Source organism: Labrus mixtus, chromosome 19 (assembly GCF_963584025.1).
Source record: "Labrus mixtus chromosome 19, fLabMix1.1, whole genome shotgun sequence".
Lineage (NCBI taxonomy): Eukaryota > Metazoa > Chordata > Actinopteri > Labriformes > Labridae > Labrus > Labrus mixtus.
The window spans coordinates 17450414-17476167 of record NC_083630.1 but is presented as its reverse complement, the minus strand read 5'-3'; the positions used below and the strand labels follow the sequence as shown (position 1 = coordinate 17476167).

The following is a 25754-nucleotide window of genomic DNA, read 5'->3' as shown; positions in this document are numbered from 1 at the left end:
ACTCGTTATCACAGAGAAAATATAATTATTTTCCTGTTATAACGAGATAAACGAGTCGAGCTCTATAGGAAGAAAGAAAATGTACTGATGCATGTCCGCTTAGGGCTTCTGTACAGCTGAATGGTTCCAAGATTGCATCAAGGCAGATTTCTTTACGCATCTTTTCCCTCTGCCACCGCATGCAGCCAAGGCCCCTAAATGACTCTTTGTACTTCAGCCAGAAACCAAACATACAAATACCAAAATTCCCTTTTTTTAAATAAAAGATCAAGGCTGATCAGAAGGACATTGCTACAAACCACAAGCATTTCAGTGACGCTAAAGAGGTCACAAGAGGGGTATTTTGGTTAAATGAGTGACTTGCAGATGAATCAGATGGACAGTTAGATCACAGGAGGACATGTGGGTAATTAGAAAGAGAGAAACAAGAGAAATTGGGTCAACCAGAGGGAAAACATGTGAAAACAGGAGGCAATCTGCTGGGCTGAATGAGAACACAAAGCCTGCAAGTGTCTAATGAGGCTAATCACAGTTGCACAAATAGGTGCATGGAGAAACAGGTCAGACTGTGCCCCCTCTGCACACGCCTCTATCCAGGCTGTAAAACTGTGTCACAGTCCACAAAGTCAGCTCAGGTTAGACATTTTTTACAGTGCAGCCGGAGCCACCAAATCCAGCGGAGCGCAGCGGTGCAGCAGGACTCCCGACTGCCTGCTCGAGCTGCTCACAGCCGGCCAGACATCACATCACATCAGCCAGCCCAGCCTGTGGTGGGGACACGGTTTGATTCTCACGCTGAAGCCTGTTATGTGTGAATGACATTTTTCTTTACAGTGAGAGGGCGTATCCGCTTTGAGAGAGGAGATAGAGAGAGAAAGAGGCTGGGTCAGGACGGAGCGAGCAGTGGGAGGAGGATTGTGTGTGTGTGTGTGTGTGTTTGTGTGTTTTCGCTGGTTTGAAACGCAGGAAGAAAACAGCGAGCACGCCGCCCACCAAACAAGGCGAAGCGCGCATCAACAATTTCGCAATCACTTCTGCTGTGACCCGATTAAATGTGTGGAGGAGCCGGAGGAGAGCACACAGACACAGACACAGACAGGACTGCTGCTGCTGCTGCACTGGAACTAACAAAAGGTAAGCTCCGGATGTCTCACAGTGTCTTAAAAACGAGTGATTTATTGAACGGAGTCTGGTTTGGAGATCTGCAGAGCGCGCAGGAAACACAACAAAGTTATTTCCGAGGGCAGGATTGCTTTGTTTTTGTCGTGAAAGGTGAGGACAGCATCCCTTCTCACGGGACTATTGTCTGCACACTTTTACATGTGCATCGTGTCCAGGTGTGTTTTTACCTCTTTAATCAGGTCTTTTGAACTGAATTAGAATACATTTTGAGCGTTTTATTATGTACATCTGCGTTTTTAATGATTTAACGAACTTATATTTATTTCTTCCCTATCGGTACTTTGTCTTTTCTATTTCTCTTCAATGCTGCACATCTTCAAATTGATCCATCTGATCGATTCCTTTTGCTGGTTCTCTATCATACGCCCTTTGTGTTGTTATCTTAAGTCCTGCTCCCTCGCCAGACAGCTTACAGTTGGGAGTTCCTGCTTGCTGCTCTAATATCATTGTCACCCATTGTTACAGTAAAATAAAAGTGTGGTTAAAAAGCAGGAAAAGCCCGCCTCTACATTCTCATCATCAGAAATAAGTGCCTTTTTGTGCTTGAGAGGCACTCAGAGGGCATTTCCAGCCACCTCCTTCCATTAACATGTGTTTTTTTTTTCTTCCAAAAGCTGATTTCTTTTACCTCAAACCACCTTTTGGAGTGAACATGAAGGGCGTTAATACTATGCAAAGTGGCTTGTTTACTCTCTGGCTGGTGTTCTTTCATATGCAAAGTTGTAAGCCGGCTGTGAAATGCAAAAAATTGAAAAAAAAAAAAAAGGATATCAGTGATTTGTCACAGAACTAGACATTTAAGGTTTGTTCTTTCACTGGTTTTTATGAATGTCTTCTCCACCGTTCATGAATTTGACAAACCTTGTAGTCCATCTTTTTTTTATTTGCTGCTGGACTTCATCCTACAGGCAGAATGTGTCAACTCTTCTTTTATTCTTGGCTAATTTAAATGCCTGCAGGATTACTGTGTTCGGATCAGCTTGATTTCTTCTTCTGTGAGCGGTAAACCTTTTTATGGCTTTGTGAGCGGTTTTCTCCGGTCTATAAAATCACTTCCTGCAGTCTTTCTTGATGATGACTTAAAGGAGATGATTGGCTGGTTATTTCTGTGCGTGCCGTGTGCATTGCAACTTATCATCACCCATTGTCCGCTTTGTTTCCTGTTCAGTGTCACTGCAGCAGATTAAAGCATCATATCTACTGTGGACTTGTGATTTGTATACAGCAACACGGCAAGGCAATCATGGCCATTAGTCTTTGATCATTTAGAAACAAATCTTTCTTTCTGTTTTGTGTAGTTGTTGACTGAATGGCTTTGGGTGTTTCTGTGTTTTTTGGACCAAACAAGGAATTTAAAGATTGTATTCACGGCTGGACAAACCGGCTCAGGAGGCCTGGGGGCAAACAATTAGCTACAGGATCTGTATATATCTCTAGTTCTTCTGTTCTTATGCAATGTGTTCTGTGTTCTGTCATTGCTGGAACAATTCTTGACTCCAGATTTGTTCCAATTAAAGTTATAATTTATGACTTTCAGAGAAGATGTCCAGTAGATGTCTCTCTTTAGCACCAGTCTCTCAAACCAAGACAAAGCTGTACCTTCAACACACTGCTTCCCCTCCCTTGAGCCCTATTCAGACTGCTGGTTCAAGGTGTGATATTAACCTACCTGTGACGTTTCACCTTTTAATATGAATGTGGTGGAGGGGACGAGTGATCTGTACCGTCTTCTGAGGTAGCAGAGGCGTTAAAGTGGCGAGACAGGATCGGCGGAGTGAGTGGAGCACAGCTCTGTGTGTATGTGCATTTCTGGGCGTGTTTGTATTTGGAGCTGCCGCTGTGCTGTGCTCTCAAGCTTCCGCAAATGAAAAGCAACTTGAATTCATAGTGCAGCTTTGTCACAGCGCTGAAGTCTTTCAAACTGAGTGCAACTCTTTCTATGACTGATCTCCTTTCAGATATAGAGTCCAAAGTTGATTCAGTTCTTTTTTCTTTTAAGTATTTGAGACCAAAAAAATTATTTTCTTCGGTTTGGAAAGTCTGTTGGTTGTCCTCGAATTGTACTCTTGCAATGAATCTCTATACAGACAGCTTCCCTGAGTGGAAGGGGCAATGTCTGTTACCACACCTGGTAGCAGGGTTAAGGGTTGGGCAGGGAGGGGGTCACATAAATGAAGCATAAAAAAAACACATAAAGGGGATTGTAAAAGGGGCTCTCCATCAGTTTTCTACATCTAAGTAAAATCCACTCATCGTTGAGGAGAGCTTCCCCGTCATCTTATTGTGCACCCTCAATGTATCACAACAACATGGAGTCTGTAAGATAAGCACGTTTAAGAGACCTGAGTGCGTTTACAAGGGCCCTAATATCTCACTAAACATCCACCTAATAAACTAATGAGAATAACATGCAATCATGTCACCACCTTACAGCAGAGACTGGCTCGATAGGAAGGGATTAATAACAAGGTTTAGGGAGGGTTGAAGTAAACCTCTGATAATCCATCCAACAGTAAAGTACTAGTGCCTAATAACCACATAAATGCTTAATCTGATTGTTTCTCTCTGGGTGGAATAAATGTATTCTCTCTCTGCGCATGTTTGCACCACGCTGGGGTTACGTTCGGTGATATGAAGGAAGAACAGTTATCTGTTGTTTTTATTGTTGATGAATTCTTTGCAGTTGGTGGATTTGCTTTGCACAGGTCACATTCATCTTCTGATGATTACATTTTGGGGAATTATACTCGGAGCTATAAATGGAGGATCTAACCAGAAATAATGGTCTGTTGAATCATGGGAAATGTAGGCTCAAGATAGTTGTATGCTGACTTAGGGCGCGGTCACACTGGCCATCTGTACCGTGCCGTACTCAAGCACTATTGGCCCCCCCGCTGCGCCATTCCCACGCTGGCGCCGAAGCACACCTCTCCGAAGTGTGCCAAAGCCAAGGAAGTGTACCGTGCCTGAGAGCGGCACGGAGCCGTCACACTGGCCAAACGACCTGGACTTTAGGGTTGAAGCGTGCTTGGGCACGGTATGGATGGCCAGTGTGACCGCACCCTTAGTCTGGATTTCCCAGCATTAGAAGCACAATTACTTTCCACAATCTTTGTCCTCCAACCTAACTGGTAGAAAATATATACTCAAACTCTTTTACACTTTTATCATGTTGATTCATTTTGTGCTTCAGGGTTGTGTCTCTCATACTTGTATTTACTTAAATTAAAGGTCCCATATTCTTCTTTTTCTGGTTTTATATGCTCTTTAGTGTGTTTTCCAAGTGTCCTGTGCATGTTTAGGCACATCTATGTGCAAAAATTCAAAGTCCGCGGAAACGCGGCTTCTCCTACCTCCTCCTGTTAGCTGTAGCATTAGCCGCATGTAACGCTCGGTTCTAACCCCCCTTGATAAAAATTTGTCAGTCCGACGTCATTGTCAGTGTGAGATCACTGATCTAAGTCCGTTGGCTCGTTGTGGCAAGCCCTGCAGCTCATGATGCACGCCCGTTAACTTCTGTAGCACGCCCACGATATGCCGTAGCCTGCGGTAGCACAGTAGTGCTAAGGTGCTAATGTTTATGCTCCCCTCGGACGGAGCCAGTGGCTGCATTCCAAATATGGTAAAAGAGGCGGGATATATATATATATTTCCGAGAAGCGTGCTGAGCAACTGACCAATAACAATAGAGCAGATCGGCAGACCAATCAGAGCAGACTTGGCCCACGTGGGGTCTAACAGTGGGGGCTCAGCAGAGCGTAGCTGACGGACTCAGAGCGGAGAGGGAGCAAGGAGGAGCAGTACATGAAAACAGACACTTTTTTCGGACTTTAGCTATTGTGAACGTACAAAAGTAGGTACATAGATGAAATATACGAACCCCAAAAAGGGCATAATATGGGCTCTTTAAGGTAAAGTAGGGGACACAAAGTACACCTGGAGCCTTTACAGCACTAGATTTTCCTTGGCTGACATCAACTTACCATGTTGGGTAGTTGGTGTCTTTGGCTGGATGTAGAAACAGAAACAAACAGCTCCACATGGTGCGGGAACAACAGCAACAACACCAAGGATGAAGGAGGACAAATAGTTCACATGCACATACGGGTTTAGTAGGAGCAGTTGCTCTGGCAACATGTTGTTCCTCCATTAATAAGACATAAAACTAAATCTCCAAACAAAGTACACATGTCTCCTCCAGGGGCCTTGAACCGCTCCATTTTTGTTTGAGTCCTCCAAACAGCAACCACATGAATTCACACATTGCTTATTTATTGGACAGAATTGTGTAAACCTGTCAATGTGCCAGGGTGGATCATTTGGCTGTAAGACATGTAATCAAACATATCTGATTGCACTGAGAAGCTGGATTTTACCCAGATTTCTCAATTTGTTGGATCGTGATTACAAGCTGGACCTGCACAGATTGTGAACCTCTTTCATTTTTATGTGGGAAATAGGCAGAGGTAGTCATTACTTCATGGAAAGTTATACAATCAAATGCCAAATCTGCAACACATTGCTGTCAGTAGGGGCTGCGAGCTGAGCTGCAGCAAATGACTTGAGCTCAGTTTTTGGTAAGGGTTCTTTAATAAGGTTTAACTGTTTTGAGAATTATTGATGGAGGTTCCCCTGAACCTGGTAATTGAAACTGGTCAAAATATACAAAAGTTTCATGTTTAAACAACTATCCAATGCCATTTTGTAGAAAGGATGTCAGTAGTGCTTTGAGCCGAGCAACTGCTCACAATGCAATCTATATGTTGTCAGTTTAGGATTCCTCAGTGTTGATCATTCAGCATGTGAGCCAAATTACACTCAAAAGGTTCCACTCCCTCAAAACAAATGGATTTCCCAATTCCCAATTTGATGTGGAAGAAGTTGACTGACTGGCACTCAGCCCTGACCTCCAGCCCAATACTTTGGGATGAACTGGAAAACCAACTCTCAGCCAGACCTTATCACCAAACATCAGTGATTGACCTCTAAATGCTTTTACAGCGTGTAATCTGTTTGAAAGCCCGAAACAAGAGGCCATTTACAGCACATTAATAAGCGTTTTCTGGGAATAAGATTTATGACTTTTGTCCATATTGTTTGGAAATGATAGTCAGTGATAGATAAGGCCGTTCCAAGATGCACTATCAACACTGAAAGTACTTTTCTCCAGGAGAGAGTCAAAATATCTTAAATTGCTATTAATTTTGTCCTCTCCTTGAGCATAGAAATCTACCTGAGCTTTGAAGTTAATATTGCATATTTTAAGCAACAGTAATATCCCTGCCTTGCTTTCATTTTCATGCAGTCTTATTAAGAACACCCCGTTATGCAGATGCCTTGAATTCAGCTGTTGCAGCCTGTGCGGCTCAATCTCCGGGGGACTATGTCGCCTTATATCACCTACACTTACCAATATTTATTCGGCTTTATCTAACAGCTGCCTCATGCCTTGTGGGAGCAGTCGGAGCGAATGAAGGTAAACATTGCCTTTGAGTTTGCTGAGGCACGGAGCTTTAGACGCGTTCAAAGCTTTGAATTTGTCCTCAGGAGCGTAACTTGTCCTGGCATCTTATTCCAGCCCCCATTTTTCTCTCTCTCTAACGTTGAAGGGATGTGAGAGATTTGAATTGTGATGCCAAGAGTGTGTTCTCAAAAAGGTTACAGCTTTATTCTGTGTCAAATTGAAAAAGGCAGCTTATTTTTGTAAGTCCCTTGCAGGTTTTTGGATTATCCTTTGGATTCTGTGGCAGTGAAAACCTTGGTTCTCCAAATTTGGTGAGTTTAATGGTGTCAGATAAGTTCAAAGATTTGTTGTCAAGCTCTTCTGATTGAAATCTTTTTCCATTACAGGGACGATTCACAACTATACTTTTACTCTTCGAATACCGAGACTGATATATCCAAATGTCCAACGAGACTCTACAGAAATACTAGCTGCCGCGCATGGTACTTTAAGCTACGGTATGCTAACTTAAATATATTTACATGAGTGAAATAAAGATGCTAACACGCTGATGTTTGGCTGGTCAAAGTGCTCACCATCTGGGTTCACCTCACAGCTGCTTGCGATAGGAAAATAACCGTTATGTTATATGTTTATCGGCTAACTCATAGGCACATTACATCGGCTTTAAAGGTGTCTAACCAAAGTTTTATAAATAAATGGACCTTTTGATCTAATGGTTGTTCATTGGATTTGATAAATACATTGTTTTTGATGGATTCAAATTCAAGACAACGATTAAGCAATTAACTCAGACTAGCAAAAATGATCACAAACCAATATTCTACACTGCAAAAAAACAAAGTATATATGTCTTATTTGTTGTCAGAAAAATCTTCTTACATTTAATTATTAAAGCCATATTCATCTCATAAGACCAGCCATCTTATTTCAACATATTTCAAGAAGAAAAAAGAAGGCCTGAATTGATTGTAATGAGTAAAACTGGCTGCCAATGCTGCTAGCAAAAAGTACTTGAAATGAATCGATATCTTATTTCAAGAAATCTGTTTATCTCGACTTGTCAGGTGAATGTGGGTCTTAATAAGATATTTTAGAAATAACAGGAATACTTTCTAAGATTTGAGTTTGTGCAGTCAGTGTAAGAAATACTTCTTGAAACTCTTTTGTTCGAGGGTCAAAAACACTTGAGTCCTCAGAGCTTTATTTAAAGTTTTGGTAAAATGTTTTGCCCTGTTAACAGCTTTACTATCTTGAGCATTAGCGTACACGAGAGTGCAGCAAGGTTAGCAGCCATTTTCTCCCAGATTTGTGAATGAGAGTTGTGATGTTCTGCAGTGCGGTCTCCTCAGTGAATCAGTTAAACAAACATGACAAGATGTTCATTAACTAGATCAATGATTCTGTGTTAGCCTCAAATTGAATATGTCGAGCTGATGTCGATGTTGGCTGATGGAGCATTCTCCGCCTACAGGATTAGACGACGCTCTCCATCAACAGATACTTTCGCCCTCCGCTCGTCGTTTCCGTTACCTCTTCGGGGACCTTCAGTCCGGCTCTGCGCGCCCTCAATACATCATTTCCCACTTTATTCCCTCTTCCATTTTCCAAATCTGCACCTCCGCTGTCTCCTTCATTAATTTCTGCTCTCCCAGGACGTCGGCAGGTCCGCATCCACCTTTCCCTCTGCTTCATTTGCATCTCGGCTCCACGCGGCTGCCCAAGTGTTTTCTGGGAGTCAGGTGGCTAATTGGTTCCCATCTGTTGGGACAAAGCGGCCTTTACGGGATCTTGGGTAATTTGTGTCACCAGTTTTACCGTATTGATTTAGTTTTTTACTGTTACACAGTATTTTCTCTCCACAGTTATGGTTGCAGTGGGTGTTTCTCAGCTTTTCCTTCACAAAAATAAGACTTTAAACATCTTTTTGGTTAATGTTCAACACAAAGAGTTTGGAGTCTGGTTTCTCTGTCAGGTGTGAAGGTAAGAAGAAGGACAATGATGCAATTAAGTCATTTGTTCCCTGAAGCAGCAACACTTTATTTTAAACATCTTCTAGCGTCTCCTCGACATCTCTCTGCTGCTGTTTGGATCCCATTCTACGAAACAGGAAGTGTGTCGTTTCTACTTAAAAGACCTGAGGTTTGAACTGCAGCATTTGTTGTGTGTGAAGATAAGCTCTGGAAGGAGGAAGTGGCACGGTTTAGCAAGCGCTGAGCAAATCCAAACAGGAAGTGACAAGTAGCTCGAAACATGAGAAGCACAATCTGTTTACTTATTTTCAACCTGAGGTAAACAGTCAGCAGAGCGCCGTGCCAGTGTCGGCCCATGAGACCGCTGGCTCTTATCCACACAGCATTTTTACTGCAAGTATTTAACACGCAGTCTCAACACAGAGAGAAGACTATTTGTTCTCTGAGGGACATTTATGGGAAGACTAGGCTCCTTTATGTGGAAGCAAGATAAAAAAAAAAAAAAAAACTGTTGATAATTACTGGTGTAATACATTTGATTAAAAAAAATACTTGGACTCTTCATTTGCATTTATGTTCAACTTTAAATACCAGTTTTTCTTTTAGGCCATTTTTCAAAAAGAAATATCAAAAGTTATCTGATTCCAGATTCTTCAATGTGAGGATTTGCTGTTTTTCACTGTTTTATACCATAAAAACTGGATATCTCTGGTCAGGTACGTCAGGTAAAATCAGGTACGATTCTGTCACTGTATAGCGTATTGGGAAAACGAAGGCTTCAGGCAACTGCTTCATTATTGTGAGCCAGGCTATTCAATCCCAACTCATTCACTACAGAAACAGCTGTGCCTAAATTGTGTGCAGATGTAAAGCAAAAAGACGTCCTTTAGATACAAGTGTATAGTAGTTAATAGTTAAGTAAAACCAGAATATTGAATGTTTTGTATTTGTGATCATAAACAAGAAATACAAATTCATTCGGGGGACCTGAAGTTGTAGGATCCTTAAAATCGATGTATTTGCTGTTATTCTCGACAACAAAGAACAGCTGTTGTTAGTGTTAGACATGTTCATTATGTGGGCTCGACCGATATTGGATTCTTGGGACCGATATCGATATTAGGGAGAGAGAAAAAAATGGTACTGATATATAGGCCGATATCTTTCGTCGATCTTTTTAAGATCTGTAGAGACAAATATCAAGATATACGTATATTGATTGCATTGTTCCCTCAAATGCAGTTATCAAACACACTTGTGGAAAAGATATATAATAAAGGCAAGACTGTGCATGTACACTCTGCTGGTGAAAGAGAACTGAACTCTTATTGGCTAGATTTTGATGTTTTGATGACTCGTGATATTTCTGGCCGGAGAGTGGGTGTGTTTCCTCCGCCAATGACAGCGTGTAGGTAAGTTTGGGAGTCGATAGAATTCAGTGATTGGACGCCATTGAGCTGCAGAAAGAAAATACGGAATTTCAGTCTCAGATCAACATACATTTCAACATCATTGTAAAATATCATATCTAGGTATAGTTTATCCCATGCTTCCTGTGTTTCCTCACGTTGTATCTGTGCCTTTTTTTCTTCATAATGTTTGTCACGTGATCTTCCTGACAACTGATGGGTTGGGCCGCTGTTGACCTTCTGTAATGAGTTTAGGTCGGGCGGGGGTTCCTCCTCAGATGAAGGCTGAAGTACGGGCTGACTGAAACACACGCCGGCGTTGCTCTGCTAAATTTAATTTGCTGCAATAATAAAATAAAAAAAAGGAAACCGTGGAGGTGAGAAGAGATTGAGGTTTAAAGTGGCAATCGACGGAAGATGACATAAGTATCTGGCAGTGTTGGACCTCCAAGGTTATCCAGTAAATTGAGCCTCTTTGGTGAGGATTGCACACATGAGTAGACGTGTTTTTAATGCAGTTGTGCTTTTAGTTTCCTGATATCAACATTTTGATTGTCTGCAGGAGGCTTTGGAGCTGATACCGCCGTGTTTTTCCTTCCTGCTGCCTGACACTCCATTTGTTTAGCTGCTCTATCTAAAATGAGGACTGTGGGCATGCAAACAGGCGTATTTATACCCCACCTGACCGTCCATCCATCCTTAACGACATTATTTAATGCTCTTCGTTGGCTGGCAAGCCATGAACCTGTGGCTTCTGGCTCCAGTATTCCTGAAAAGGATCCAATTTGAATCAATCATCGTCTCTGCGGTGTTCCGTTGTTTTGTGGTTGTCTCCTCTGATGATAGATGCGGTTATTTTCCTTTTCGCAGGATGAATTGTAAACGGTGACGAATGGTGACAGCTAATGCATCGGATGTTGTCAGTGGAAAATCATTTACCTCGCTTTCAACATCCATTAAGTCGACTAAAAGAAGAAAACTTGAATCTGCAGATGCTGCACACGACACTGACAGAATATAGGCTAGATTAAATCAGTGAATTCTGCATGTCGTGTCATTTGAACCATTATTTTCCGCTTCAGTCTAGAAAAGTTTAACAAGCCGCGTCTGTTACAATTGGTCTAGTTTAGTAGCCATGTTGGCAGCTTTACCCGCCGTCATTCTCAGGTCAGATTAAGACTAATCTTTAGGCTGTTAAACACCATCCCATCCGGCAGACATTTTGGATGAAGGTCACGAAAAACAACAATCTTGCCGTGAACTTTGCATGGATCTTTTGTTATTTTGGGGGAAAGGAGTCTTTTAATGCAGAAACTTTCTGGAACAACCACAAATAATTAACTGAAGCATTTATAAAACAGCCAGAGAACAAGTGTAGTGTTAGAAAGCAAAGAGTGCAGATAAATCATAGCTGGAGAAACAGTTAGAAAATAATCATCATAATAATGTTGAATTCACTTTTTGATTAGGTTTCTTGGTTTGTTAAAGACTAAAGTAAACTCTTCAACTTTGTCGTAATACATTTAGCAACCAACGATTATTTGAGTCATTGATACATTTATTGATTTGTTTTAAGAGTTTTCTGGTTTGTCTGTTAAGGCCAGTCGCCCCCTGCTGGCCATGGGTAAGAATGCAGGTTAGGTTACTTCTGTATTGGCTTCAGAGTTCAGATGCAAAGTCCTAACAAAACAGCAACAGTCTCTCTTTTTTATCGCTGGGCTCATAGTTGTCTCAGTTGAAAGCAGTTTAATTTTTGGAAAGCCATGCTGAACAGTGCCACTTCCCCCTCACCGACCAATCAAAACCAAGAAGGGGCGGGACTTGATATGAGCTTTGTCAAAAACAATGGTGGAGAAGAAACTCATATGACTCGTCTTTTCAAGGCAACAATTTCCAAGTCTAAAGCTGCTGCATGACGATGTAGGACGGAATTATTTTGTATTGTTTACATGTTCTCTTGGCGATATTTCCTTGAATAAAGGAAAATATTAAGCACATTAAGTACTGTCACTACTGAGGGAAGGAGAAGTTAAATGTCTATAACCTGTAACAGAAAGTGCTGGTGAGAAGCGCACAATCGGAGGTCGTGGGCGCTGCCTGCGCAATAAGCACCGTCATTGGACAGACGCCCTGTGACACCTGAATAGTAGATTCATTATGTAACAATAAGGGAAGCAAGTTTAAAAAACTGAAACTAGAAAATGTTTCACTTAAAAACGGCTTCTTTAGTAGTTCTTGTTTGGCAAGATGTAACCTCTTAACATGAGCAATGACTGGGTTTTATGTTTTTGTAAATAGTCTCAGTTTGCATGTGCAACACCCAGCCTTGAGATATATCTTAAATTAAAACTCATGTAAGATATCTCACCTGTGCATTTCCTTCTCTCCTCTTCTCCCTTCTAGTCCATTTGGTTTCTTCAGTACATAAAAACACTTGAATGAATGGAAAAAGCTTGATGTGCAATTATGTGAAACAAACAGAGTAAAGGCTCCAGCATTCACTGCATGAGTGAGCAATTACGTAAAAAGACCTTGCTGCAGGCCTCTTGAAATCAGTGTGGTCTGTGGACGTGCCAGCTGCATGAAGCGCCGCTGATTACATCATTGTGTGCCGTTGGAAACACAGCTGCAGGAATAACACCACCACAGACGGAAGAGACTCATTTTTAATATTTTTTTAACATGACTGTTCAGATCAGCAAGGCAGGGAAGGTTTTAGAGCACTTCCTTTATGTAAACTCAGAAAACAAAGACAACTGAAGCTTTCTCCATTTTAAAAGACAAAGATTGATGTGTAGTAAATGTGTACCTCAGTGGGTGTGGATGTTTTTTTGTGCCCACAAGTGTTTCAGCCTTCAGGATGAAGGTCTCTGCTCCTCTGAGACACCTGCAGTCTGGTGTCAGACACGCGCCATTGAACGCTGCTGCAAGGTGCCATCACACCTCACTACTCCTGGTTTTATAGTGTTTTTTAGTATTTCACTCCAACACCTGAAAATCCATCTGACTCTGTCACAGTGACTTCAAAAGGTCACATGTGGAGAAAAGCAGATGGAGTCAGGGTTGATCTCAAAACACAGAAGAGAGAGCCCAGAATTCAAGATGTGGATTTTTTTTTTTTTTTTTAAAGATTTTAGATTAAAGCTCCTGTGAGGTGCTTTATGCTCGTTATGAAACAAACCAAAATGAGTTGCTTTATAAGCTGCAAAAGCAAACAAGACCATCGGCTACAAGACTGATCATTTATCTATAGGTATTATTCATTCCTGAAGCTGTTGCGACGGGGAGGTGTCGCTGCAAAAAAACAGCCTTTGTTGATATTTTTCACAGCAAAGATTCACGCTGAGTCATACGATTGACTGTTCAAATGAGATTTTCATCTGACAACTTTTAATTTTCATTAGTAGAAACAAAAGGTGCACCCTGATTCTGACCTTCATGTCGTAAAAGTTCATATATAATATATTAGAAGACACTTGGAAAATGGCTTGAAACACACCTTGCCTGTTGGAGTAAAAAAAATGTTTCAATGCAAACATTGTTTTGCAAACATATGGATAAACCACTCAGACAGAAATTATGGGGAACTTTTTTGTATGTGATGTTACATTCGCACACTGTTTTGTTGAGTCTGACTTTGCGCTAAGGCTGATAGTTGCAAGTAATAAACAGATGTTGGGCTATGAATTGGTACCATTTTCGAATCAGCTTTTTGAAGTGTTGCTTTCAGTTTTTTAATTGAAAATTGCGTTGAAGAAGAGGATTTTGAAAATCATTTTGCCGACCATTATGCATTGTTCAGTTCTGAAGAAGCTTGCAGAGGTTTTTAAGGCTATTTGACGATTGGGTGAAATGTGGAAACTCTCCAGTCGAAGTACCTTCACTGTGCTTTTGATGTTCAGTTTCTTCAGTGTTGATGCTTTCGGTCACTGTTGAACTCTGCAAAATTTAATAAAAAGCCATCATGCAATACATGACATTACCCAGTGTTGTAAAGTTTAACATCATTGTAATTATTAACTGATATGCAGACGTGTTTTTGTGTTTGACCTCCTGCAGGAAATTTATGCAAAAAAAACAACAACCTCGGAGCAAACTTTGCATGAATATTTAGTTATAAAAGGATTTTCCCCATGCAAGCAAATAATTAACTGTAGTGTTTATGAAACATGCAGAGAACCAGGGTAGTGTAAGAAAGCTAAGAGTGCAGATGAATCATAGATTAGAACCAAGAAGGTAGGACAATATGGGTCACGATGATGTTGTATGAACTTTCTAATTTGCTGTCTTGACTTATCAAGGATCAGAGAAGGCTCTTTAACTTTTTTTTGTTTTTTATGAACAGTTAATATTCAGGATAAGGTGGAGTGATGTGACGAGGGCGCCCTGCTGCAAATGACCCAGCTATGATTGACGAGCTGGATTGTTTTATGGTCGATTTACGGCCTCCCGTCGTAAACACGTTGGACATGCATGGTGATCGCATGTCAGCTCGAGGAGGAGGATTTTTTTTCTTCTCTTCCCAGCGTTTGTTGACGTTTGTCTGTCACTTCTGATCAGCTGCCAGTGTGACGCTGGAGGAGTGGTTGTTTGTTCGGTTGGTGGGTGTGGTGGTGGTGGTCATGGAGGTTGTTACACATGTGGGCGAGACATGGAGGGTGATGGATGTGTGGTGTTTCAGATGAATGAGCTTGTGTGACGTCATTGAGCTGTGAAGGTGTACTGTACAACCCCCCTCTTAGCAAAGTGACTGATGTATAGACAGAGATGGATGAGACCCCTGGGAGTCATTTTACAACCAACTCTGCACCTGACCCCTTCACCTTTCAACCACACAGACGATAGACGACATCCAGCGAGAGTCATCATGTTCAGGTGGAACTGACAGCTGTGGGGACTAGATAGCCACGCAGATGTTTTTTTTTTTTAAATCGATCTTTATGATCTGCTCTGACCTGATCCTTCTGCTTATTGACTTAGCTTCTTAGTTTTTGAGGACACTTAAACAAGCTAAAATCCAAATGTTAACACTTGCAGACTTGTGTAAGTGCAGAGAAGGTTTAAAGGTTAAATCATGACAAATTGTTACCCTTTCCTGACCGGGTCTGAATCCTCCGCCTGCCCGCTCCTCGTGCCGTATACTCTGAGCTTCAGCCACACAAGTGACCCACTTTTCTTCAACTCAAACATCTGGCTCTGTCTGCGTTTATTATTTATTACAGGGACACGACACGATCTGAGACACACCCTCCTTATGAAAGCATCATGAGGTGAAGAATTACAGCAGCATAAGGTGACTTAATGATTGTTCAGAGGCTATAAAACATAAATCTCTTGTCATTGTTTTTTAAAAATCTATTTCCAGCCTTTGTCCTTTCCTCCTCGCTGGACAGTTTAGCAAATATTTTCTTGGCTATGCCAACACTTCCTCGCCACCGGTGTCTAATTAAACTTGCAGATTTGACTTGGGGATTGAATTTGAAAGCTTGTAAAAAAAAAAAATGGGCGTGCGTAGGTGGCTCGGTTGAAGGAGTTCATGGGGTCTATTTCTTTTTTTTCCTGTCAGGGTCTGGCAGGCATTTTGGACCCGCGAGGTGGGTTGTTAATGTGTGTTTGTTATCCCGAGAGGCGAAGGTCTGTGTGAGTTTTATTTTATTTTTTTCAGGGTGACCTCCCCTTTTGAACCAGTCTGTTTGGGGACACTGTGGAAGAGGCCACACGCTGTGTTGTGTCTGTAGGGTAAAGGAGTCACAACACACGCATGCCGTGATTGAGGTTTTTATTTTCTTGTTGCACGAGGACACGACCCCTAAAGGGAAGTGTGCTGATGGAGTCTTGGCAATGAGGAGGAAGAGAAGAAGGAGAGGAAGAGGCGGACGGCAGATTACAGAGAGGCAGGAGAGCAACAGGGGAATTTATTAGATTTTTTTCTAACCATGCTGGAGGCTCAGCACGGAGTCCGTCAGAGCAACACTTTGGTCCCGAGTTAAATATCGCAAAAACTATGCTATGTTTGAAATGAAACTTTGATGAATCCCTAAGGAAACATCTGAACAGCTTAAGTGAACATCTGGATTGTATTTAGATGTAGATACAGGTGAAAACTTCCAATATGTCACAACAAATTGAGCAACTACTTACAGGGCCTGAATTTCGGAACAGGATTGATGGAATCACTCAAAAAATATTTAGCAGTAAAATCCTGCATATATTGCATCGTTCATGTGGATACAGTCCAAGTTAAAAGTACTTCAATGCAAACATTTCAAACTGCATTTCTCCCACCTGTATAGTTTTGAGCAACTTTTTTGAATCTTGTATAACCGAGTGACCTGTGTGACATGACATATCTTCAATGTCAGATGAAAAACTTCAAATTTGAATGTAACTCTGTGAAGTACCTTTGAGTGTTTTTAAAAGCACCATATAAATACAATCATATTATTCTTATTATCTTAAAATTATTCTTTTTTTTTTTTGCTACATCCTTCACCTCAGAGATCAAACCAGTCCTCCTTGTCGCTCTGTACATCCACACAGTATATAAAGGCATATTGTCTTTGAATTCACCACAGCTCACTCTGTTCAGCTCTGCCAATGAGCCTGACGTCGTAGCCAAAAGTATCTGTTTGGCAGCTGTTGTGCAGATCATTGCTGGGTGTGAAAAACAAGCCACGGGTTACGGGGATGAAGATGAAAGGAATGATTTTCAATTCTTCTACGCTTCAGGTTTCGACACCGATAGAATCCGTCTTCAAAACATGCCAGTTATTTTAAATGCCATGCTCACGCTTTAAAAAGGTTTTCTATGATATTCTGTCTGCTCTTCAGAAGATAACTAACATAAAATTCGTCCTCATATCCTCCTGGTCACCAGGGAGTCTGCAGCAGCATCCCATTTCCTTCATCCATCACAAATCCTCTGCTGGGACTCTAATGTGTCTTCACTGCTGTGCGGGAACGCTTCACTGACTTTACCTCCCCCCAACCTGCTTTTGCTTTTGACTTTACCTGTTTTTAAGTCTGAATCTGCTCACAAAACATGAAGACAAACTGGGCCAGCCAGCTTCCTCTTGTGCTGCATTAGAAGTCTCTGTCTGAAAGACTCCAGGGCAGCATTTTTATCAGTTCAGCACAACAACAAACCCCTGAGATCAGCTGACAAGATTCTCATTTTTTTGTACATCTATCAGAGGTATATAGAGGCGCCGGCTGTCAGCTAAACATATTTTTTCAAATAGACTATTTTGTTGGCGTTTCAAGTCACATCATTGCCTGTTAATTTCCACTAGTTTTATGATTTTAATGATGCATCGAGGTAAGGTTAGCAGCAGCTCAGCTCACAGCCCCCTTAGCCCACCCAAAATTAAGAACACTTAATTTTGTAGATGATTTGGCTGCTAGTAAAATGACATTGTCTTTTTGTTTTTGAGAGGTCAAGAACTCAGCTCAGCATGCAGCCCCCTCCTGACAACCATTTGCTGCTAAAGAAAAGCTTTGAAGAACGCACGTGTTTCACAGAAACTGCTTAATAAAGTGTTTTTATTCATTAGAATCAACAGGTCTGTTTGTTCTAGAGAGGTGGAAAATTCTGATTGGGTAAAACACGTCATGTCTGATGGAAATTGGAGGATAATAAGTATAAAGCCTGCCATTCTGTTGCTCCTGCATTGCATGCATCCTGCATCGTGTAAAGTAATGCAGCTAAAATAACAAACGTGAATAGACTGACAAAATGTAAGTGGTATTGGGGTCTTTTCAAATGTTAATTGAAATTTTTGATTTGTATGGCGCAGCACTTTCAACACAAAATGTCTTCACAATATTTTTAAAAAGGGGACAATTTTCATTTCTTTAAAGATCCCCTTTATTGTTGCATCAGTAGTGAATCAGCAAAAACAGCATGTCAAACACATCAAGCCCCCCCTCCCCTCCTCCCATGTTCTGCTTCCAACCCCGTTTGTCTTGGCCTTAATGGGACAGCCGATTGTTTTCCTCCTTGTGAGCATGTTTCCACACAATTTGAATTAATTGGATTGTAAATTGATCCCACTTTGGAGCCGAAACCCTGGAAGCCGAAGCGTTGGCTGCATACACCAGTTTAATCTGAATACTAAATGTTATTAAAAGCCTCCCCTGCCTCGCCTGTGTAGGACACTGTGTACCTGGTAATGAGAAAAAAGCCCCGAGGGCCCATTGCATTCATTGTGCAGCAGCGTGGTATAATTCAGTAATTAATTGCCTTAGTGCCTGGACGGCGCTGTAATGGTTTGAAGATAACCAATATGACTTCACAAGGCTGCTGTCCTCATGTTTTAGTGCAGAAAGGTAAGCAGGAGGACAACCAGGAATGTTTTTTATAATGAATGATAAAAGCTTTTGGATTCCAAAAAAACTGTTTATCATGTATTGGCTTTGGATTCAGATGTTCCCTGAATGTGGCTTTAAGAAGGGGGACAATTCTAGGTCTGCCACCAATAATTATTTTCATAATCAAAGAACTTTGTTAAAGTAATTAATTTACAATTGAGGCTGTAAAATTTTAATGCTCATCCCAAGTTCCATTCAGTCCAATGTGCCATCTTTAAATGTCTACTTTTCGCCAGCAGTCCAAACCCCTTAAAACGTTACATCAAAAAAGAAAAACAAGTGGGCTGAAACTTCTGTCTCATTCAGAGGCTCAACTGGCCCAAAGTAAGTCTAACTTATGACTTAACTGTTGTTGATTTCCCGTCAGTCAATCAGTGTTTTGTCACCAAACTGTTGGCCTGTGACTCATTTAACTGACTGTACAGGGGCGACTCATTTCAGAACTTTCATTTAAACAAGACATCTTTAATTTAAAAAAACCCTGATTTATCCCCATTTAAGTGCCGTCATTCTGTTTTAAAGTAGACAATCCTTTTCAAAGCCAGAGATATCTCATTTTGCTCCACTGTTAGCAGAATTTTAAATCCCATCCAGCATTTGTGCATTTCTATTCAGCGCGCAGCACCTCTGCTCCTCTTCTCGCCTGCTCTGCTTACACAGCGGAGGCTCAGAGGAGCCGGCAGACGCTCCCCACAATGTAGATGACAGGATAAAAAGAGAAAGAGACAGAGTGGAGGAGAATGAATGTGGGGAGCGGAGCGGGGAGCGAGAAGAATGGAGGGAGCGATAGAACGAGAAGCGAAAAAGGCCAGAGAGAGAGAGGATAAGCCACGTCTCTCTTGTCTTGACATTTCTCCCTGTCTCTCCTGGGAATGAAAACCCCGATATAAATGTTCCAAACTGGTGACAGAGTGGGACAGGAGTAGGAGGATGACGAGGAGAGGGAGGCTTGTTTGATGTGCATTAGTTATTACACGCAGCAGAGTCAGCCGATAATTTGGTTTTCAGGTTGATGTAATTAAAGGGTTCGGGCCTCAGCAGTTTTCTCGGGGCTAATTTGTTTAGGAAGCGCTGAGTCCCCGCCGGCTGCTGGTGACGATGGCGCTACAGTGAGCCTGCTGCTGATGCTGCTGCTGGTGGTCATGGCAACAGGGGGCCCACAGGTGCACATATTGGTATCTTTGTCAAGCTCCCTCGGCAGGCTGGATTTCATTGAGCGCTCTGCACCAGCTGCTGTGAATCCACCCCGAAGGGGAAGTTCGCCTGGGATGGCTTCTTAATCCTCTAACAACAACAAAACGACATTTTGCTGAAATGAATACGCATTTATTTCCCGTTACACGTGATATCACCAAAATGTGTCTGCAAGGTCAAAGTAAAACTTGATTGTTTGGAAAGTATGTCCTACCTTTATTAGCAGATTTATTGATCCTGCTTTATGTCTGATCGTTAGCTTTGAAGCCACAGGAGGCAGTTAGCTTAGCGGTACACATTTAAAAAAAACAAATATGAGGTTATGTTAAGCCTGTAGCTTTGAAACTATAACAACAACATACACAACTGTCAAATCAATCACACCCATTGTTTTTAGCTGACTGAACCCGACTGTAAACACGTTTATTTCTGATGTAAATGTTGACTTTTTAATATGGGACCTAATGGGGATTCCAAGGCTTTTGGAAACAGCCTCTAGTGGACACTTGAGGAACTGCAGTTTTTAGCACTTCCCAATGGCTTCATTTTCATATTCATTTGTCAAGATTTGAGGAGCCGACTGGCGATGACGACAACGGTTTACTGTTAAGTTGACTGAACACACGCATTCCTAGATTCAACGGTAATTTTTTTTTTCATTTTCACCAGCTTTGGGTACATAGTTTTTACACATTTTAATACAGGAACCATTCGGCTTACACAACAGAAATACAAATTGGTTAACTTTTGTTTTCTCAAGAGTTTTCTCAAGTTTGTATAAAATGCAAGTTTACTTTAAAACCTCTAAAGAATATGTGGTTTTGTCTTGGTTATGAAATAATAATATTACATTTTATTTATAAAGTGCTTTTCAGGAACTCAAAGACACTGTAATTTGTAAAAAAAAAAAAAAAAAAGAAAGATCAAGACAACTATATGTTAGCTTTGCTGTTCAGATAAGCTGTTGTAAGCACAAATTGTTGAATTGACAGTTAAAAATACTGAAATAACTGAAATGAAAACAAGTGCAACAGTACAGATAATGAAGAAATGCACATTAAAATGTAAATAAAATGCTAATACTAGAAAATACATGTTGGCACAAACTCATATTAGCTTAGTTTATCTGGATCCCCATTAGCCCCCGCTGTATTCACTTCATGAGCTGCAGAGTGAGTTTAAAATGAAAAAATGAAGCTGGTTTATCAGCATTACAGCACAGCGGTGGTCTCATTCATTTCCACTAACTGAGTCAACATGGATCGCCTCCAAATCAAATTCTGGCGTGTGTTGTTAACACATCCTCGCTCGCAGGAAAAGGATGAATTGGATTAACAGAGCTGTGAGAAAGATGTCCTTCCAGAGAAAGCTGGATTTGCCAGCGTCAGATGTGTTACCCCTTGTGCTTCCCGGAACGTTTTGTCTTTTGCTTTGAAGACTCAAGGCGGCAAACACCAGCGTGCAGTGTTTGCCTTTACCTGATGTCACCTTGCAGGATTTCTCCGCGTTGGTGTCTCTTAAAAATTAACTCTCTCTGGAGTCCAACTATTTCAGGTTAAAGAAGGCGAGATGAAACGGTATTTTAAATCCTAAATTCTCTGTATTTAAATGTGTGACAACCTGTTTCAAAAACTGGATGTCTTTTTGGAAGATGATTTCTTTTAAAGGTGTTAATAAAGTCTCGGATTATAACCAGACTATTTCTCAAGTCTTGGAGCAGTTTGACTATCACTTAAAAAAACGAATTTTTTCCAAGGTGCCCTTTTGAAAAAGCTGCTGTTATCTGTTTAAATTCAACCCGGAGTGTGCAGCATTAGGTCGACATTTCTGGCGCAACACTCTGCAGCATTTGGGACCGCTTTTCTCCACACGGTGTTTGATTAAAAAAAAAAAAAAAAGCAAGCGCTTTATCTGCATCCAGAGGCCTGACCTCTGCGGGTTGCGGACCGATCCTGCAGCACACACAGCCGATGATAATCTGTCCACTCCTCAGGTGGTCTGGGTGAAAGCACGAGCTGGCTGTCGGATCAAACAAACCGTCCCTGTTCCCTCCCTCCCCACTTTTCCTGAGAAATAAATAATATTTCTGGCTTTGTGGCCAAAAACACACAGGTGGAGAACAGCAGTTAGCGGTGAGCAGGTGGCGTTTTCTTTTAGCGAGCTGCAGGTCTCTAAGTGACATGGAGAGCTTTTTCTTGATTTCTTAGAGGAATGGACTACTTCCTCTTGGCTGCACTTGCCTTATTAAATATCTTAAAGGCAGGATTTTTATGGGATTGCATCTTCTGATGTCTGCAGTTAGCCTTGAAATTAGTGCTTCATGTCTCCTGTGGCTGTGTTTACTTAATTCCAGACTAGACAGGCTTTTCATGTATTATTATGCACATTTGATCAAACTAAATTCCAAACTAGGACCGCAGACGGAGGGGATGGATGTGGGTTATTATTAATGGGGGATGCATTTGCTGTTTTTTGGATGTAATTTCTGACGTGTGGACCTGTTCACCCAGTGTTCACTCCATCCTCAGAAAGTTAGGTCACAATTGTTAATGGATCAGTCCTGCTTGTTTCAAGGAATTTCTGACTCACCGTCAGTTAAAAACCAAGTTTACTATTTGTAGTTTAAACATTTTGACATTTGGAGGTTTTACCATTCCAGTATTGAAGATTCCTCTGAATGATTTCTACTTAAGCTGTAAGTAAGTCAGTTTTATTTATATAGCACTTTTCACAGACATTAGCTACAAAGTGCTTTACAAAGACATAAAATACAATAAACAGTAGTAATTAAACTTAATTAAGCAAGCGGTGATGAAGGGCCCTCGCACCCCGGTGCATGTCGGGGTGTGTCGCGACTGCGGGAGTGCAGCAGCAGCAGGATTTGGCTAAGCACCCGGCCGCACAGTTCGATTTGTGTAATGGCAAGTTCAAAAAGGCAACGCTATGAGATTCAGAGAATATTGGTATGCAGAGCGGCTCATGCCGGAACTGTCATGATGCACAGCTGCAGCGTGCTGCCGCATTGGCGTCTTTTGCCGTTTCCACATATGCACCCCTGAAAATATGCAGATAAAATAAGCCGAAAAAAGCTGCATGCTATGACGTAGGAATCTACAAAGGTGAAGATAACACATCAAGGAAACACAGAACGTTTCATGGTATACGAGATAAGGAAGTGTTTGAAAGACGGCAAAAGGGCAGAAAATGTCCCCAACGTGACGAGGCAGAAAACCTCATTCAGTCTTGCTGATTCATGACGACCAGTTCACCTTTTCTCACTTCCCCATCAGTGGAAATGTTCAGTTTAATGTGAGGAAGAACTGCTTGTTTGGCTCATTATATGAAGGTTACAGACTGTTAATACAGACACAGCTCTAACTGTAGATTCCAACAGACTATTTCTTTGGCAAAGGAAGTAAATCATTGTTAAATAGTATGCAAGTCAACATTTTGTTTCAAATAGTTGATTTCCTTACAAAGCAGTCGTGTAATAAGCAGGATGATGTTTGGTGAGCTGGTTATTATTATGGAGACCACCTTCCACTTCACGTCTGCTTTTCTCATCCTGTCAGCGTTCCATTCTGCGATAACAACCAGCTCACCAAACATTATCTCTGACATATTATCTCCAAAAACAGACCATGTTTACTCCTTTTTTATGAAGATATAAATGTATGAATTGATATTTTTATCTGAACACTTTTTCAGAAATCCAAATAGCAGTATCTTTAATTATTTCCTGAAGGTTTATCGAAGGTAAAAGAGACAAAAAGTAGCATCACACTCCTCATCATCCACAACTTTCTGATCATTTATACCTCATATGGAGTGTTGTCCCTTCCTTAACTACCAGCCTGCTGAACATTATCATTTACTACTACAAACTACCCTCTACACTGAACGAAGCCGTCTTTGTTGTCTGAATTATTAAAGCTCAATGTTTTTTTTTTTTTTCTAAGCACATAATTGGCTTCTGACCTGTACGGAAAAATAATGTTCAAAAAATGGATTTTCAAAGCCGATATGGAGCCAATTAAAGCTGCAAAAGTGCTTCACAATGGAGACATTTGTTTTGTTCAGCTGATCCAAGGTCAAATAGGAGCTTTCATCTTCAGCAATGATTTATCTCTTTCCTGCTGAATTTTATTTTTTAAATATCCAACAATTCTTTCAGTCAAAATCTCCTTTTTTCTCATCCTTTGATCATTTGTGACCGCATGATTAAAGTTGCCTTGTTGTGGCCAGAGTTCAGGCGGAAGCGAGTGTTCTCCTTGAGGGGAACATTGATCAAAAGAGAGATGGACATAAGGGTCAGTGTGAAAGCTTATTTACGAGACTATAAGCCTGTACTTTACTGAATATGTCACCACAAGTCTCTGTTCAAAGTATAGACGACCAACAGACCGGGCTCATACTTGTCATTTTGCACGTTTTTTCAGTTTTGAAAAGGTAACTTCACCTCGTTGTCCTGTAGGTATAGGTACTCCTCGAACATCACGTCTTGAAGCTGCTCTCTACATTGTTTCAAGGAAGCTTGACAGCCTGTCCTAACAGCATGCAGCACAAGTGAGCGTCAGGGACAAAAGCAGCCTGACTCTATTGTTAACTATTGAAATGTCCCTCGAGCAACACAGCGTGTTTTAAACCTGACATCCTGTTTCTATTTTCCTCTTTGTCGCTCCTGTAGACATGATTTAGGAACAAGGAAGAAGGTGGCTGTACAAGGGACTGGCCTTGCTTTTCTCACTTTTTTAAATTGATTTGAATTTGATTTACTTCTTCCACCCAGAGCTAATATTATCCATATCCATGACTGAAATGTGATGATTTGACTTATGTCAACACCAAGAGAAACTTTCTTTTTTTTTTTGGCATACCGCAAGCTTTTCTATTGACGCGCCTTTGAGTGTTGTGATAACAGCTCGCGCCACACTTCTCATTTCACCCACCATCGCTGTCCACACCGCATCCGTTACGTAATTGATTCTTTGCTCTGTGAATTTGAGTTTTCCCCCTTCCAAACAGTGAGACCTGCGCTGCTTTTGAATTGAACGTGGACAAACGGATGTGCTGCGCTGTATTGACGAGCTAATGACTCAAATCACAACACTCAAAGGTTCGTCAATAAGCGGTTCTTGGTGAGCCGAGTAAGGTTTATCTCCACTTTTTAAAACAAGCTAACACGTTGAGTTGAGTGAGAAAAGCAGTTGTTTGCGGGCAGTAAGGATACTCCAATAGGAAACAATAGTCAAGCTGGTGTTGTCACTAATACACGCTTGCGTTGCATGCTGTTAGGACAGGCTGTAAGCCCTCCAGGAGCCAAACTGACACTGGAGCGGCACCTAGGTCGTCACATTTTGAAGTTTAATGCCGAAGAACAAGCTACCATTTTTGACGAGTTCTGTCGAGGAATGCATCGTAAAAAGATGTCTGTCTTTTTTTTTTTTAAAAGGTTGACATATGTCATTCTTTCAGGTGTCTCATATCTCACCTGGGCTGGTAGTAGTCTTTTAGCACTTGGAAGGTTTTTCTTGCCTCTCCTGCTGTCAGTTTGTCTGTTTTCCTGGTGACTGAAACATGTCGAGTCTGACTCTGCTGCCTGAATGCAGACACAAACGTCTGATTTATGACCTCTGTAGCACACTCACTCCCTCCCTGTGAAACTCCTCTTCCATTTGAGGAGTACTAGATATTTTCCCACAGGGGAGTCGGTGTATTTCACTCGACATTGACCCTGTAAAAGTGGATTCCCCCCCCCACCACCCCTCTAATGCTGGAGGCTGTTCCGCTCTCTTGCTGAGTTTGCAGTGTGCACTTCATTGACTGAGCTCCGGGTGCTCTTTGCCTCCCATTGACTGCATCTTTGTTTTGTTTTTCTGGGTCCTTTATCGCCATCTCCTCGGATGTCACTGCCATTGATTAACTCCTCGGGCCTCATCAGAGCTTGTTATCCTGTCAATTTGCTCACCAACTGCTCGAGTCATTAACATGTAGGGTTACTGTGCAAAATGTTCCACCAGGTGTTCCTGTAGCTCATTTCAGCTCAGCGGAGACGATGCGCACCTGTGCCGCTGTCAGAGAACAGAGTGTGATGTTTAAATACGATGGAAAGAAGCAGGGAACACAAAAAAAAACTCAAGACTGCAAGAGATTTTCTTTAGC

The 25754-nt window shown here is 41.4% G+C and overlaps 1 protein-coding gene across 1 annotated transcript in view; it reads left to right on the top strand.

The window, feature by feature from the left end:
* The first annotated feature begins 628 nt into the window (after positions 1-628).
* Positions 629-25754, top strand: part of rnf152 (ring finger protein 152) — a 48943-nt gene continuing 23817 nt past the window's right edge. The window contains exon 1 of the mRNA XM_061064060.1: positions 629-1134. The gene's annotated coding sequence lies outside the window, so the exon portion shown is untranslated. The remainder of the gene's footprint in view (positions 1135-25754) is intronic.